Here is a 17202-nt window from a genome sequence, read left to right on the forward strand (position 1 = left end):
CCACGCTATGAAATATTTAGTAACATGCAGACATTTTAGTATTCTGAAAATAAAGTGTATCTGAAAAGAATAAAGGAACACCTGACATTCTACCTTTTCCAACAGCAATCACCCACTGTCCACAAATTCCACAGAAAACACAGGTACTCAGAAAGTAGTAATCAAGGTTATCTCCTTTTGTCAGGAAGCTTTTCTCAAATTATATTAATACAATTCTTGATAGCTCCATAGATTTCAAATTATCTATTTCTATGTGAAGATTTTAAAAAATTTACAACATAAATTATCACTAAATTAACTATACTATAGTAATTCTGCCAGTAACATTCTTGGTTGGGATATCTGTGGCAATAATGGGAAGATATAAGTTTATGTCTTTATTGTCTTTTGGTAAGAAATGGTTATTTTCTGAGATACATAGTATTTCCCAAACTTCCACCTCATTTTCATTCATTTATCATGTCTCAGCTTAAATGTGACTTTCCCTATCAAGTCTTCTCTGCCCTCCTAGACTGTCTATAATCCCAGACTATACTGTGTTTTTCAGGTCAGTGTGCATACTACTTTACTACACTTCTTCACATAAAAGTCTCTTGAACTCTAGCCTACCATCCATGATGGCAAGAATATCCCTTTTGTATACCCAGAATCTAGCACCTGCTCTCTAATATCATTAAATTTATCAAATGATTGGTTCTATTCATCATCCATGGTTTTTAAAGTCATTTTTTGATACCATGTCACATAATAGTAATATTACCTGGGTTGATACTATATTAATCAGCTCAGACTATTTTCTGGGAACATAACAAAAATGAAACTGCATATTCAAATATATCCAATGTTTTTAGCATTGGACACAAGCTAACTGAGCTAATCAGTCACAGAAAGGTCATTTTTACTGCTTGGGCAATGCGACAAGTGACACAAGTGGTGACATTTTAAAATAGATTGAAGCAAACAGTAGAAAATAACTCACTGACTATGATTCTGTCCTGGCAGGAGGATGAATTGCTTATCTTAACCACTATCAGAACACTATAAGACATGAAGAAATAATCTGTATTATAATATAGAATTTTAACTTTATTATATATAATCATGCTAAAGCATTAAAAATACAGATTTAGAGTTGAATGTAAACATCCTGCTTCTGCCTCTAACCTACAACTCCAAGTTACTACTTTTCCCTGAAAGGTACTGCCCCTTGTCTGACAATGTAACTGGATCTTCAAATGGACATCCCAATATATTTTAGAGCCAGATGCTTCAGGCTGATGGACCATAAACCCAGTGAATTCCATGAACATGCATGCTCATTAACACAGTTCATTTGCTGGGAGATGAGTTTCTTGATCAGAAGCAAGGCTCTGTGGAATAGCATGATGGTGTGCAAGGCACTGTAACTCAATTGATGGCAATTTTGATGCAAACAATGAATGCAAGGAAGGCAAACCTGAATGCAGAATAAGTGATCCATAGTTACTCAATCTTTATTATAGTAGGGACAAACACTCCTCCTCCATAATGGAAGCCCTCCAATGCAAACTACACATCATCAGGTAGCTTTCTGGATAAACCCAGGAATGTTACCATATCAGGGACTCAGTGCTGATCTTTGCTGCTCACAAACTGGACATTCAGCACTGGCTGTAGAGAGCTAATTTAGGTGAATGAAAGTGCATGTTTCTGAGCCCAGACATGACTTTCATTCTTGCCACCATGGTTACTTTGTTTATGAGCCCATTGGGAAGTCACAGAAATAGCTGGGAAAGAGGCTATTATTCATAGAAGAGGTCATCCTATCTCACTTATGAAAACCCCCCAATATTGAGGTCACCCTTGATGAACATTGACAAGCAATACAAATATCTTTAGTTCTTTGATCATGTGTGTCACATAGCGTATGTCTTTCCCAGATATCCATGTCATCAATTTTCCAATTATGCTCTCTCAATGCCCCAACTATCCAGCCAAACCACTAGCCCTAGACCCTGAATCTATACATAGTCTTACTTTGGGCTATTTCTCTTTCTAAAGAAATGAGGAATACTTGAAAATCTGTTCACTGGAGGATTTTCCTTCACCAATGTCTTTCCTGAATGTCCCAGGGGAGGGCTGTAAGGTCTTAGTTTTCCAAATTCATATGGTCCCTGCAATTAGATCAACCATCTACACACCCAATTCAAGATTTTTTGTTGTTGTTAACCTCAGTCAGTAGGTCATAACGACATCCCAAAGAAGCCATAAATTCAGACTGAGAGAGAAAAAGTAATGTAGAAAGAGTGGAATCATTAGTATTCAAATATTTCCTCATATAACTTGAACATTCAGTCTTACTTGTGCCTGATAGTGTATATATAGAATTTCTATTTGTCGATGGAGTCTCACTATGAACTTTATGGTTTGCGGGGTCAAACAATATGTAGTTCATGGTGGGAAGCCTTCCCCATAATCAGTATCCCCCACCAGAGTGATAAAAGTGTTACAACTTATCAACCTCGATTGACATTATTGTTATTACCCAAGGTCCTTACAATAGAGTTCACTTTAAGTATTGTGCATTCTGTGGGACTGGACAAATGTTTAATCATACATATCTAGATTTATATTATACAGAATATTTTACTGCCCTAAATAATTGGGTTCCACTTATTCATCCCTTCATCCCTCCAACCCCTGACAACCATTGACTTTTCTATCATCCCCAAAGTTTTGCATTTTCTAGAATGTCACATCATTGAAACTTACACAGTATGTAGCCTTCTAAGATTGGCTTTTTTTTTTTTTTTACCAATTTATTAAGTATTTTGCCTCACTATATACACTTTAACATAAATTTGCTTACGTGCACAAGATAACTTTGCTAGAATTTTTATAGGAATTTCATTGACTCTTAGATAAAGTTGGGAAGATCTGACATCTGGATAGTCAGATACTGAGGATTCAGATAGATGAACAGGGAAAAGTAAATTTGCTCTCTTGTGGACAGGGATATCTATCTTCTGTCACTCTTGGGCATTAGAACTCCAGATTCACAGGCATTTTGATTCTGGCATTTGTATCAGTGCCCCCTTTAAGTTCTCAGGCTTTAAGGTTCAAACTGAAAATTATATCACTGACTGCCCTGGTTCTCTGCTGATTAGAACTGGATTGAGCTATGACACTAGCTTCCCTGGTTCTCCAGCATGAAGACTGCATATTGTGGGATTTCTCATCCTCCATAATCATGTGAGCTAATTCTGATAATAAATTCCCTCTTATCTATCTATCTATCTATCTATATCATCTATATCCTATTGATTCTATTTTTTTCAAAGAATCCTAATATGTTATCCATGAGCCTGAAACAACTCTTCTTTTACTTAGTTCTTCTTTGATTTCTTTTATAGGTTTTGTCATTTTCCTCTTATAGATCTCATACATGTTATGTTACATTTATACCTAAATATTTTTATTTTTGAACGTGTTAGTGTAAATTGTGTTGTGTTTTTAATGTCAAGTTCTATTTGTTCATTGATGGTATGTAAGAAAGTGATTGACTTTTGTACATTAACTTTGTACTTGTGACCTTGTTGCAATTGCTTATTAGTTCCAAAAGATTTTTTTTCTGTTAGAGATTTTTTTTACATTTATTCCAGACTTTCTACATGCACAAGTATGCCATTTGAAAATAAAGACAGTTTTATTTCTTCCTTCTCAATCAGTATACCTTTTATTTCTTTTCTTATATTCTTTCATTAGCTAGAACTTTCTGTATGTTGTTGAAATAGATAAGAGACAATTCATAATAGATATTGGAATTTAATTTTCTTTTCTTGTAAAGTTTGTGTCTGGGTTTGGTAGTAGGGTAATCCTAGCCTTATAGGATGAGTTAAGATGTGGTCCCACTGTTTCTATCTCATGAAAGAGAATATAGAGAACCAGGATCATTTCTTCCTTAAAGGTTTGGTAGAATTCACCAGTGAACCCATCTAGGGTCTTATATTTTCTGCTTTAAAAGGTTATTAATTATTTATTCAATTTCTTTAATAGATTTAGCCATATTTCAATTGTTATTTATTGTTGTGTGAGTTTCAGTATTTTAAAGAGTAGGTCCATTTTATCTTGTTTATAAAATTTGTAGGCAAATAGTTGTTCATAGTGTTCCTTGATGGTTTTTTTAATGTGTGTGGCATCTGTAATGATTTCTACTCTTCTGTTTTTGATTTTAGCAACTTATGTCCGTTCTGTCCCTTTTCTTTTTTCTTTGTTAGCATAAATTCTTGTTAATTTTATTAATCTATTAAAAGAACCAGTTTGGGGTTTTATTGATTTTTTGCTATTGATTCCCTAATTTTAATTTCATTGATCTCTGTTCTAACTTTTATTATTTGTTTTCTTCTATTTACTTTAATTCACTATTCTTTTCCCAATTTCATAAGAGAAAAGCTTAGGTTATTTGTTTTAGATATTTTCTCATTTTAAAATATGTCTTCAAACCTAGACATTTCCTCCTTAAAATGGCTTTTGCTGCATTACACAAATTTTGATAAACTGTGTTTTCATTTTAATTTAGTTCAAAATATTTTAAAATTTCTCTTGAGATTTCTTCCTTGGCCCATGTGTTAAGTCAAAGTATATAGTTTAATCTTCCCATATTTGGGCATGTTCTAATTATATTTGTGTTAATTGATGATTACTTTTAAGTCCATTGTGGTCTGAGAGCAGACTATGTATGATTTCTATTCTTTTTCATTTGTTAAAGTGTGTTTTGTGACCTAGAATATTCTCCATCGTGGAGAATGTTCCACAGGAGCGTAAGAATAATGTACCATGTGCTGTTGTTGTATGAAGTAGTCTATAGATGTCAATTATATCCAGGTGATTGATGGTGCTGTGTAGTTCAACTGTGTCCTTAGTGATTTTCTGTCTGCTCGATCTGTCTATCTCTATCTCCAACTATAATAGTGAATTCATCTATTTCTTCTTGAAGTTCAATCAGTTTTTGCCTTAGGTGTTTTGACACCTTGTTGTCAATCACATACATATTAAAGATTGTTATTTCTTTTGGAGAATTGACTCCTTTATCATTAGGTAGTATTCTTTATCCCTTATAATATTTGTTATAGTCTCCTCTGCCGGAAATTAATATAGCACTGCTGCTTTATTAAAATTACTGTAAGCATTGTATAACTTTTTCTGTTTACTTTTTTTAAAAAATATTTTTTTAGTTGTAGGTGGACTCAATTCCTTTATTTTATTTTTATGTGGTGCTGAGGATTGAACCCAGTTCCTCATGTATGCCAGGCAGACGCTCAATCCCACCTAAGTGCCCAACTGAGACCCAGCCCCAGCCCCTCCATTTACTTTTTTTAAAAAATATATTTTTAGGTGTCAATGGACTTTATTTATTTATATGTGGTGCTGATAATTGAACCTAGTGCCTCACATATGCTCTGAAACTCTGCTGATTATATAAATGGTGGCTATATAGAAAAGAGTTCTAGTGCCTTTTCTGCATTCTTCCAGTTGTGAAAAATTGTTTCTGTACCACTCAATTGTTTTCTTTATTCTTTCACTCCAAGGCACTTTAGGTTTTCATTCTAATTCATGAATTTTTTTCTGACTTCATTGGATATCTCATATCATTGGTTGGCCTATTGTTAAAATAATCAACCCAACTTTCCATTTTAGACTCTGAATCGGTCTCTTTGATGAGTTATATTGGTTCCTTGGCAAGATGAACAAATGACATTTCAAAATTGGTTTCAGTGTTGTAAATTTCACCTGGTTTTCCCTTTTTGAGGACAGTAAGAAATGCTTTATGCTACATCAGTAACATAAAGGAAATTTCTTGTTTGAAGCCCTAATCCATGATTGTAGCATTTCCGGTTGTGTTGCAGTGAAGATATAAATTTTAGAATGAACTTTTTTGGATGTTGATGTGGTGCATAAACATTACTGCTTCTTGTGATGACAACTAGAAATTTCTTCCCAGTAATACTGTATGAAACACTCAGCAGTTGTTTTCAGTGATGCCTAAGGATTCATAGGTTGTTTGGGTAGTAATTCATCAAATTCTTTATCAAGACTGCCTCCACATACTTCATCTGTGCTAACATAAATAAACTTCTCCACTCTGGCTTCATGAGCAGCACTTAAAACTGGGTGCCATAAACACTAACATGTGTAAACTCAAAGGCCCGGACAAATGACAGATCTACATGGTGTGTTTGTGCAGCAAAATGTAACACCATATCTATTTTCTCGGTTTCAAAAAGCAGTTTCACAAAGTGAGAATCACAAATGTCACCCTGTTTAAATTTGTAGTTGTATTTTTTAGGAATAGTTTTAGGATTCAAAAAGTCTGCACAGTAATCGAGCTTGTCTAGATTTATAATGATATAGTTTGGATAATCTTCTATTGAAGAGACAATCATGTGTGATGCACTGCCTGGTACTCTCTACCAAGTGACCATCAGATTAGAAGAGATGATTAATGTGCTAATGGGCAAAAAATAAGAATCAAGGGCTGGGATTGTGGCTCAGTGGTAGAGTGCTTGCCTATCATGTGCAGGGTGCTGGGTTCTATCCTTAGCACCACATAAAAATAAAATAAAGGTATTGTGTCCAACTACAACTGAAACAAAATATTAAAAAAAAGAATCAATCCCCACATTTCCTTTTCTTCAACTAGACACTGAATTCTTTGAGTGTAGGAGAGTTTCCTGTTCATTACTCTTGTATTTATCCATTCACTGAGCATGGAAGACCTTCATAAAATGGGCCAGGTATTCTTCCAGGTACTTAGTGAAGACTATTCTCAGCCCTCATGGAGTTTACATTATGAAACCAGCACCCCAGGTCACCAAGACCCACTTTGCAAAGCGGCTGGGAGCACCCAAGGGTTTTTCCCAGCCCTCTGCTGACATCTCCCTGCTTAGCAGTGTCCTTCATATTTCTTACTGGTTTCTCCTTCTTGCCTTTGTTCTTTATTGTTTTTATCTTCTGCTCTTTTTCTGCTTTTAGTTGACACTTTATATGATTCTGTTTGCTCTCCATTGTTATATGGCTTTTAGTGTTTGCCCTAGAATTAGTGATGTACATTTATAATTAAGGTCCACTTTCAAATAATACTATCTTGCTTCACTGGTATTGTATCTTTTTAACGGTAAATTAATCCTACTTTTCCTTCCTATCCCTTGTATCATTACTGTCATTCATTTAACTTACACAGAAACATAATAAACATGCATAGTTAAATATATTGTTGCTATTAATATTTTGAACAAACGGTTGTTTGGTCACTTAAGAATAAAAATAATAAGAGGATTTTGTTTTGTTTTTTTTACTAATCATCTATAATGCTTTGCCTTTCTTTATGTAGATCTGCATTTTTGACTTATGTTTTTTGTTTTTTTTCCTGAAGGCAAGATATACCAGGGGAAAGAAGGAGGGTAGGAATAGGGGAAACTAGGGAATGATATTGGCCTAATTATATCATTATGTTGTGTGCATATATGAATATGTAACAATGAATCCCACCATTATACACAGCTATAATGTGCCATAAAAATATGGAAAAAAAGAAAAAAGAAAGGCAAGGCATGTCTCCTGGTAACAAATTCCCTCATTTTTACTGGCCTCAGAAAATACTTCCATTTTGAAGGCTAATGTTATAGTTTAGATATTAGGTATCATCCAAAAGCTTATGTGTAAAAAAATTCAAAAAGGTAAAGAGGAGAAATGATTGGGTAATGAGAACCTTAACCCAATCAGTGAATCAATCCCCTGACAAGATCTAAGTGATAACTGAAGGTTGGGAGGGTGCGGCTGGAGAGGTCATTAGAAGCATGCCTTTGGGGTATATATTTTGTGTCTGGTAAGTGGAGTCTCTCTGTTTCCTGACCATCATGTGAGTTACTTCCCTCTGCCACACTCTTCCACTATGACATTCTGCCTCACCTCAAGTGCCAAGGAGTCAAGCCAGCTGTCTGTGGGCTGAGACCTCTGAACCTGTGAGCCCCCAAATAAATTTTTCCTCCTCTAAAATTGTTCTTGTCAGGTCTTTAGTCACAGCAATGAAAAAGCTCACTAAAACAGATAATTTCACATAGGATAGAATTCTAGAGTGGTATGTTTTTTTGTTTTTTTTTTTATCAACACTTTAAAAATTTCACTCCACTCTTTTTGCAGGCATAGTTTCTAAGAAGTCAGAAAAAATTTTATTTGTCTCTTTATTAATGTGTTTTTCTTCCAACTTTAATTTTTTTTATTTATATTGTTTCTTCTGCTTTGTGCATATGTTGTGCCTGTATTAAGTGTTTCCCTCCCCCTCCCTCTCTCTTCCTCTCTCTTTCTCTCTCTCTTTCCCCCCACCCGAACCCTTGGTGCTCACTGAGTGTCTTAGACATGTGTTTTGTTGTCTTACATTAATTTTGAGAAATTATTATTATTACAAGTATTTATTCTATTTCTTTCTCTTTCTTCCCCTCTGACATTCCCTTATTACATATGTATTGTACCTTTTGTAGCTACTCTGTGGTTCTTTTATTTTTTTCATCTTTGCTTTTATTGCTGTTCAGTTTTGATATGTTCTCAAGCTCAGAGATTCTTTCCTCAACCATTTCCAGCCTACTATAAGCACATTAAAAGCAATCTTCATTTTTGCGACAGCATTTTTTATCTTACCCTTTAATTTTTTCCCTCCCCACCACCAAAGCCTAGTATTTCCATCTCTCTGCATACATTACTTGATCTTTTATTACATTAGTATCCTTAGTATATTAATCACTGCTGCTTAAAACTACTGATCTGAAAACTTCAACGTTTCCTCCATATCTGGTTCTTGTGTATATCTATCTCCACACACTGTGTTTTTGCCTTTTAGTGTATTATTATTTTTTTCTTTATAGCTGGATTTGATCTACTGGATAAAAAAAAACTGTGAACAGGGTTGTAACAATGCTATAGTAAGGTACAAGGGGATGGGATGCATCTATAGTTTCATGATTAGGTCTAAGTCTTGTAGTGAGCCTATCTATACCACTGGACTATAAACTTCCTTCTCAGTTGGTTAGGTTGGCTATACTGGATTGAAGTGGGGTGTTTCTCTTTTCCCATGAGGAAGACTAGCACTTGCTAGAGTTGATATTTTTCTTCCTCCAGGTAAGCTAAGCTCTGATAAATCTCCAGCAACTTAGGCTCCTGTTTAACAGTTTCTCCTGAAGGTCTTCAGCCATAATGAGGAATGAAATTATGGCATTTGCTGGTAAATGGGGTAGAACCAGAGAACATCATGCTAAGTGAAATAAGTCAAACCCAGAAAGTCAAAGTTCACATGTTTTCTCTAATATGGGGGAGTTAGACTAAAATAGGAGAGAAAAAAGTAAAATCAGGCAGTGAATAGGGGGAGGAATTCCATGAAAATAGAAAGGTAATCAGTGGAATAGAGGAAGAGGATTGAGGGAGAAGGGAGGAGGGAGAGGAAAAGGGACAAACAGTGAAATGAATCTGACCAAATTTACCTATGTACATATAGGAATGTACTCCAATGACTCTCATCTTTATGTATAGCTGCAAGATACAAATTAAAATACATATATTAAAATAACATAAAATTATACACTAATTAAAATAATATATATTATTTATATGTATAATATATATATGAAAAATCAGTACAGTAGAGGAAAGGGAAGGAAGAGGGGAGAGAGAGGGTAAGTACTAGGGACTGAGTTAAACCAATTATATTCCAAGCACATATAATTATGTCAAAATGAACCCTAGTGTTATATATAACTAAAATGAACTAGTAAATATAAAAGAGCTGTATTCTTTTATTAGCAAACCCAGGTTCAGAAACTCATCCCATTGAGAAACCAGTGTTTGAGGGACAAGTGTTGGAGAGTAAGAAAGATTTTATTCAGTGGCCAAGGAATGGAAAAGAGGAAGTTTGCTCACAGACTGATTTTTCAACACCAGAAGGGCTAAAGCATTATAGGTATAGAATAGGAATAAAGAGGGAGAAGGATGGGCTAATAAAGGGAACAAATATTTATGTCTCTTCTGGAAATAGGCAGAGATGTTCCAGTAATTTGAGTGCCACTTCTTTCCATTCTTTCCATAGTTTGTTATTTCTGGTCAAGGTGGCTGGTAGGTGGTAAGTCTTGAAGGTAGTGAAAGACATTAAGCAAGTTTTGGTCAAGTTAACCCCATATTACAATTTCGGGCAAAACATTTCTTAGTGATTAGCATATCTACATGCAATACTGAGTAGAATCTGACCCAAAGGTTGAGTCAACAAAGGAGACTGATACAATATGAAGACAGAGATGTCAATTGTTTTCATCCCATTCTAGTCAGACAGCTATTAGACCCAAGTGAAGAGTCAGTGTTTAAAGCAGTCTTCAGGTCAACAAAGAGTAACCGAGGCAACCGTTATCATCATAACCCATGTGCCAGAAATGTTATCTACAGCAATATTAGTGAAAGACTAATAATGTATTGTCCAATTTGTGACCTCCAAAGTTAGTGATTTTTTAAGTCAATTTACAGTGAATGGAGCTAGAGTTTAAGTTTTTACTTAACAATACTCTGGCATATTTCAAACTACTTCCTTTCTTTCTCCTGAGGGCATGAGGAGATTTTTCTCCAGTATTTGCTGTGAGAACCTGTTCATGCTCCCAGAGATAAAACTGACAAAAGTGTGGGGTCTCCTGTCATTTCTAACTCTCAGATTTTCTGCACTGAGCCACCAGTAATTCATCAAATAAAAAGCAGAGTTTTTATCCCCTGCCCCGTGGAGTACCTTGTTGATGAGTCTCTGCTCCTGTTAAGTTGTGATTTTTCTGAATATTTTTGTCTGTCTCTCTGGTTTGGGGACAGTGGTTTTCCCTGTCACCTCACATGTCTAATGGACCTAAGAAGTTGTTGATATTTCAGCTTTTTACTTTTTTGTTTTTTAGACAAAATGGTTTCAGTTCCATGTTCTTTATGTGTAAAACTGGAAACTAGAAGTTCTATTATTATTCTTTGTATTGCCCAGTAATACCCCATAGTATTGGCATACTACATTTATTCATTTACTCCTTTCAACAGCTGAGGTACATTGGGTTGTTTTCACCTTTTGGCTGTTATGAATAATGCAGATATAAATATTCACATATATAAATTTTTGTGTGAACATATGTTTTCATTTCTCTTGAGTAGACCTAGAAGTAGAATTTCTGATTTCTGTGGCAGTTCTGATTAACCTTAGGAGGAACTGCCTAAATGTTTTTCAAAATGGCTGTGCTATTTAGAGTCCCACTAGTAGTATCTACGGGTTTCTACCCTACTATTTCTTCCTTAACTCAAAAGAGAGAGAGGAGAGAGAGAGATAATTTTTTTTAATATTTATTTTTTAGTTTTCAGCAGACACAACATCTTTGTTTTTTTTTTGTTGTTGTTGTTTTTTGTTTTTTTTTAATTTATTTTTTTTATTGGTTGTTGTTTTTTTTTTTTGTATGTGGTGCTGAGGATCCAACTAGGGCCGCACGCATGGCAGGCGAGTGCGTTACCACTTGAGCCACATCCCCAGCCCCTCTTCCTTAACTCTTATTGTCTGTCTTTTTGATTGAAGTCATCACAGCAGGTCTGAAGTGATATCTCATTGTGTTTTTGATTCGCATTTCTCTGGTGACTAATAATTGTATACATCTTAATTTTGGGGGGTGGGGAGGAGCGATTGAACCAAGGACCTTGTGCATAGTAGACAAACTCTCTACCACTGATCCATACCCCAGAACTGTAGAGTGTCATTTCATGCATTCATCGGACATTGGCACATTCTTAAAAGCAATTTCTATTTCGATCCTTTGCTCTTTTTAAAATATTGAATACTTGTCTTTTATTATTGAGTCATAAAAATTCTTTATAAATTCTAGATACAAGTTCCTTGTTAGGGATATGATTTTCAAACATTTGTTCTCTATTCTGTAGATTTGTCTTTTTACTTTTTTGATGATGTTCTTTTGTCACAAAAACTTTAATTTTGATGATGTCTGCTTTGTCTGCTTTTTCCCCCCTTTTATTCTTGGTGTCATATGTAAGAAACCATTGCCTAGTCCTAATCCAAGTTCATGGATATTTATGCCTATTGTTTCAAAGAGCTTAATAATTCTAGCTACTACTTTTAAGTCTTTGTTCCATTTTGAATTAATTTTTGTACAATGAAAAATATAACTACAACTTACTTGATTCACATGTGCCTTTCCAGTTGTCCCAGCACAACTTTTTGAATCAACTTCTTTCCTTGTTGAACTGTGTTGGCACCTCCGTCAAATCATTCAAACATAAACGTGATGGTATATTTCTGGTCTTTAATTCTAAAGATCACAGTGTCTTAATTTCTGCAGTTTTATAGTAAGTTTTGAAATTAAAGCAGTGTTAATTCTTCTAATTTGTTCTTCTTTTTAAAGATTGTTTTGACCAAGATCCTTATATTTCCAAGTCCCTTGAATTTTAATATGAATTTAAGCATCCGCTAACCAATTTATATAAAGAAGACTGCTGGGATTTTTTATAGAGATTATGTTTACTCATAGTTTTATTTTCATTTTCTCACACAGCGATTTAATATATTTCTTATATAATTCTTAATACACTTTGTTTTGAAGTATAGTTTTGAAGTACAGAGTTTTTTTCCCTTACTCTTGTAAGGTCTATGACAATAGAAGCTGTTTCTTATTCTGTAAAAAGCTTTCAATTCTTGCAAATTCACAAAAAAATCTTTGCAAAAAGTGAATACTTAGAAGTATTTAACTTGTAGAAATCTTTAAAATTAGGACACATTGAAGTCTAGTTAATACAATATTTTTGGTCTTCTTTAAAAATGTATTTGTGCAAATCGATTGTTAATTTAATCAATTACTGTCAAATAAGTGTATGGCCTGGTTGGTTTTGCAATAGTATGAGATGGACATTGGAAACACTTCTTACTCTCTTTCCCTAAGCTTGTGACTTTTACATTGTGCACACAGTTTGTTCAAAACTGCTGTTTTATTTTGATTATTTAACTTCTTTTTCTTTGTAACCAAATTGGATTTTAAAAATAGAAGAAAGGAAGGAAGGAAGGAAGGAAGGAAGGAAGGAAGGAAAGAAGACAACATATGCTTTAGATTTTACTAGGAATAAAGGGACATTTCAATAAATGAATATAAGCATATTTTAAATGGTTTAAAAATAGAAAAAGGCAGGTGGTTGGGTATTGGTCATGATTCATGAACTATTCATAAACAGCAGGAAGATAATAGTTACTTTGTACAAACCATCCTTTTGGCTAAGGAAGAAGAAAGTGCTGCTATGTGTAGTAATTCTCTGGCCAAAAATAAATGGGTATCACTTTTAGTTTTTAATTGCCACATCTGCTTTTCCAGTTAGTCATGGCATGAACACAATGGGACATGACTTAATGACCAGCAGACATAATATGAATTATTTTCAGCTCACAAAAATGTTGCCAAGAGACTCTCATACATGAGTAAAGGTCCAAAGAGTTTTTCAAACTGTAACCAATGCTGGTTCAACCATACCACGGTTAACACTGAATTACTTGACACATCTCTAATTAAAGCTACCACAGTGGCATTTCTAGTCAAAAGCAACCACACTGTGATTGGTGTGAACACATTCGCGCCAAGTTTCTGATTATTGCATGGCAGTACAGACCCAGCTGGCATACCTAGCATCCTTTATAGATGGTTTTCTGACACTAAAAATGCCCCACGTTTCATTTAAAATTGAAACATGCCTGACTAACACTGTGGCAATGAATGCCATTTCTTATTTTTTTACTTGTGTATTCTGAAGCACATACTGAAAATTAAATGGTTATTTCTTAGACAACTTTTTTTTTTGATGTGTGTAATTGCACACTCTTCAAATCCACTTACCAACAGATTACAGTCTATTTTTAATATGGATATATCCCCAGTTATTTGCAAGTAAAATGTTATTTATATCAGATGTATATGCCCATGGTTGTAGTTAAATATACAAATAAACAAACTCAGATTGCAACCAATGTATATTAAGTTAGTCACTGCACACTTCCTGCCTTCTTGATTGGGATACACATTGTTTTTATTTCAGTGTTCAGTATTTATTGACATTCATTAGGCTAATCTAAACTCACTAATTTTTTCAATATTCTTTCTAACCAGCACCAGCTTTGAATATTCTGCAGTTCTCTCTCTTTTCAGATTATTACTACATTCTCCACTCAGATAGATTAAACCGTTTCATCCAGTTATTTTCCTTACAGTGTGCAATGTGAGAGCCAGCAATCCTGTGATCCAGCTCTAATTCTCAGTTATATGGCCTTAGAAAGATTGGAAATCTCACAATGCATCTGTTTTCTTCATTAAATTGACAATATAAACTTGCCTCACAAAGGTTTTAGATTGAAATGAAATAATGCTATCAGAAGCATTTTATATACATAATTGACATTTATTTTCTTTATCAACTGCCTTTATGTTATGGTTTAGATAATGAGGTGCCCTCCCACAAGCTCATTGTGAAACAATGCAAGAATGTTCAGAGGTGAAATGACTAGATTATGAAAAATTGTGATCTAATCAGTGGGTTTATCTACTGATAGGGATTAACTGGGTGGTAACTGTAGGCAGGTAAGGTGTGACTGGAGGAGGTGTGTCAAGTGGCTATGCCTGTGGGGTTTATATTTTGTCTCTAAGAAGTAGAGCTTGCTCTACTTCCTGTTGCTATGTCCTGAGCTGCTTTTATCCATTACACTATTCTGCTAGGATGTTGGCTTCACCCCAGGGCCCAGAGCAATGAAGTGGGCTCTCTACGGACTGAGACCTACAAAACTATGAGCCAAACAAACTTCCTCCACTAATCATTCTGGTCAGATCTTTTGGTCATGGCAACAAAATGTTAACTAAAACATGCCATTTCTCAGATTCTACTTGAAATTAGTCTGTTATTTATTACTCTGATCTCATCTTAAGTGAAAATGTAAAGTGTCTGAGATACTTCAATGCCGGTGAGGTCATAAAATTGTCCTGTATTTTCAAAATCATATAAGGCCAGAGTCTGATCTTTAGATTTCCAAACCCAAACTTTGACTTTGTCTTTCTCTTAGACTAGATCAAATTGTGCAATGTTTACTCACTATAACAAAGCTTATAATGGGCTAATGGATGATACCAGAGTGTTGATTTCATTTACAATGAGAAAAATAATTGTCAAGTGGAATAGATATTCATTGCTCTGGCCATCATATTCTTTCTCTGTGGGAAGCTACACAGGAAGTCAAATTATAATCAGAATATTGCTTTGTGATCCTGGATTCAGAACAGAGGCTGCTGGTGCTTTGATTACAGGCTAAATGGCCTCCTGTTTTGACAGGTGGAAGTGCTGCACTTCTACAGATGCACCTGCCTCCCAAACAGGGCTGTCATGTAGCATGGTTTTAGTGGATATCATTCACATGACCATCTATGTAACTCATGTCTCCTGGAGTTAGGCAACAGTGGTCATGGTGAAAGCCCTTTTTCTAAATAGTATTTTAATGCACACTGTCAATGTGTGTGTCCTTGACATTTTTGTGGGTTTTTTTCTTCCAATGATAGCCACTTCTCTGCATAATTAGCCCTTTCCTTTTCAAGTTTTGCATTGCACTTAGTTTTTAAATGCTCTCTTGTTCCTGTCAGAAAAGTTACCTTTGAAATCATTTTAAAAGACTTTATAGCAAAAACATTTTATTAATAGGACATTTGATTACATTTTGAAGTTTTGATAAGATTTAGAATGGAGATTTCAAAAGAAACAGTGCCTAAGAGCCTTAAAACATCTTCACACTCAGCAATCTAGATATCCTTTAGCCAAATCAACCTAAATTCCTTGTCAGAAGGAAGAAGATGCTTTTATTTTAAGGAAAATGAAGGGTGAGCTGATGAACTCTAAAGAACTAATCAACCCCCACCCCCCAAATTTGGTACTAATTGTGTTGTCAACTAAAATGAAAGAACTGTATTCTATTCCTTGCTGTCACATAGTCTGGTGACACTTGTTCATTGATTGGTAAGTTCCTGAGTTAAAAAAAAATTTTGCCTATAATTAATATAGAGTGTCCTGAACTCTTATCATGTTGACATTTTTTGTAAGACCTGTGAAAATCCTTGACCACATGCATTTGTAAAGAAAGACACGTGATTCACTCATTTCTGCAGTGAACATTATTGACATCAAGGTACAGGAAGTACAGAGTAGTAGTTTTTATAGATAAATAATTGTATCTATTGCTAATATATGCTGTAAGATCTTATAAGAAAAATGAGTGCCTACTCCAAACTCTAGGCTGCATTTGGCCCACAGTCCCATGGGTCTGGTTTGATCTGGGCTAATATGGACACTCTATGGAGACTCTGGAAGAGCTACAGATTGTAGATGCTGAAAGCCCAAGGTTGTGTCTCTTATTACTTCACTTCACAACAAAAATCAATTCACCAGGAATTAAACCCCTCTAGTGGTGGGCATCTCCAATTGACTTTTCTCTCCTGTGGAGCCCCTGTGGTTGGCACTCAATAACCAAGAGTTAATGGATTTCTACTTTTTTCAGACTTGCTTCTTCCCTCTCCCTCTCCCTCCACTCCCTCCCCCTCTCTCTTTCTCTTCCTTCCTGTACATGGGCACGCACACACACAGTTTTTTAAAAATTGGATTTTAAATGTACTACGATAAAAATTTCAATATATTCCCGTTATACATATTCACAGATTTTTCTATTACAAGAGATTCATCTCCTTAAGAAGATTGTGCCACTTTAAATAGAAATATCTGCAGAATATTTTGAGACAGAATTTTTCTATATGAATGCATCCAAATGTTTCATTAGTTGGTTTATCAAGATACATGGTATAACTTTCAGGTTTCCAGTTTAACAATTTCTAGTATCTCATGGTATTGATTTACCTAATTAGCCAAACCCAAATACTTTTGTTTTATAAAAATGCAGTGTAACCCCTACATCTTGCAATGCAAAGATATATTTTTTTTTCCTTATCAGTCCCTCCTTTTTCAGAATGGGAAAGATTTAAAAGAAAGAGAAAAGATAACATCTGAGAGATATATTGCTTCAAAATAGACGGGACTTCTAGAGATGGAATCATGGTTCTTCTGTTCAAATGACTGTGCGCGCTACAGCTACACTTA

The 17202-nt window shown here is 34.8% G+C and overlaps 1 pseudogene; it reads right to left on the minus strand.

The window, feature by feature from the left end:
- Positions 1–5468: 5468 nt before the first annotated feature.
- LOC114091607 (dTDP-D-glucose 4,6-dehydratase-like) lies at positions 5469–6914 on the minus strand (annotated as a pseudogene).
- Positions 6915–17202: the final 10288 nt, after the last annotated feature.

This window comes from Marmota flaviventris, chromosome 3 (genome assembly GCF_047511675.1).
Source record: "Marmota flaviventris isolate mMarFla1 chromosome 3, mMarFla1.hap1, whole genome shotgun sequence".
NCBI classification, from domain to species: Eukaryota; Metazoa; Chordata; class Mammalia; order Rodentia; family Sciuridae; genus Marmota; species Marmota flaviventris.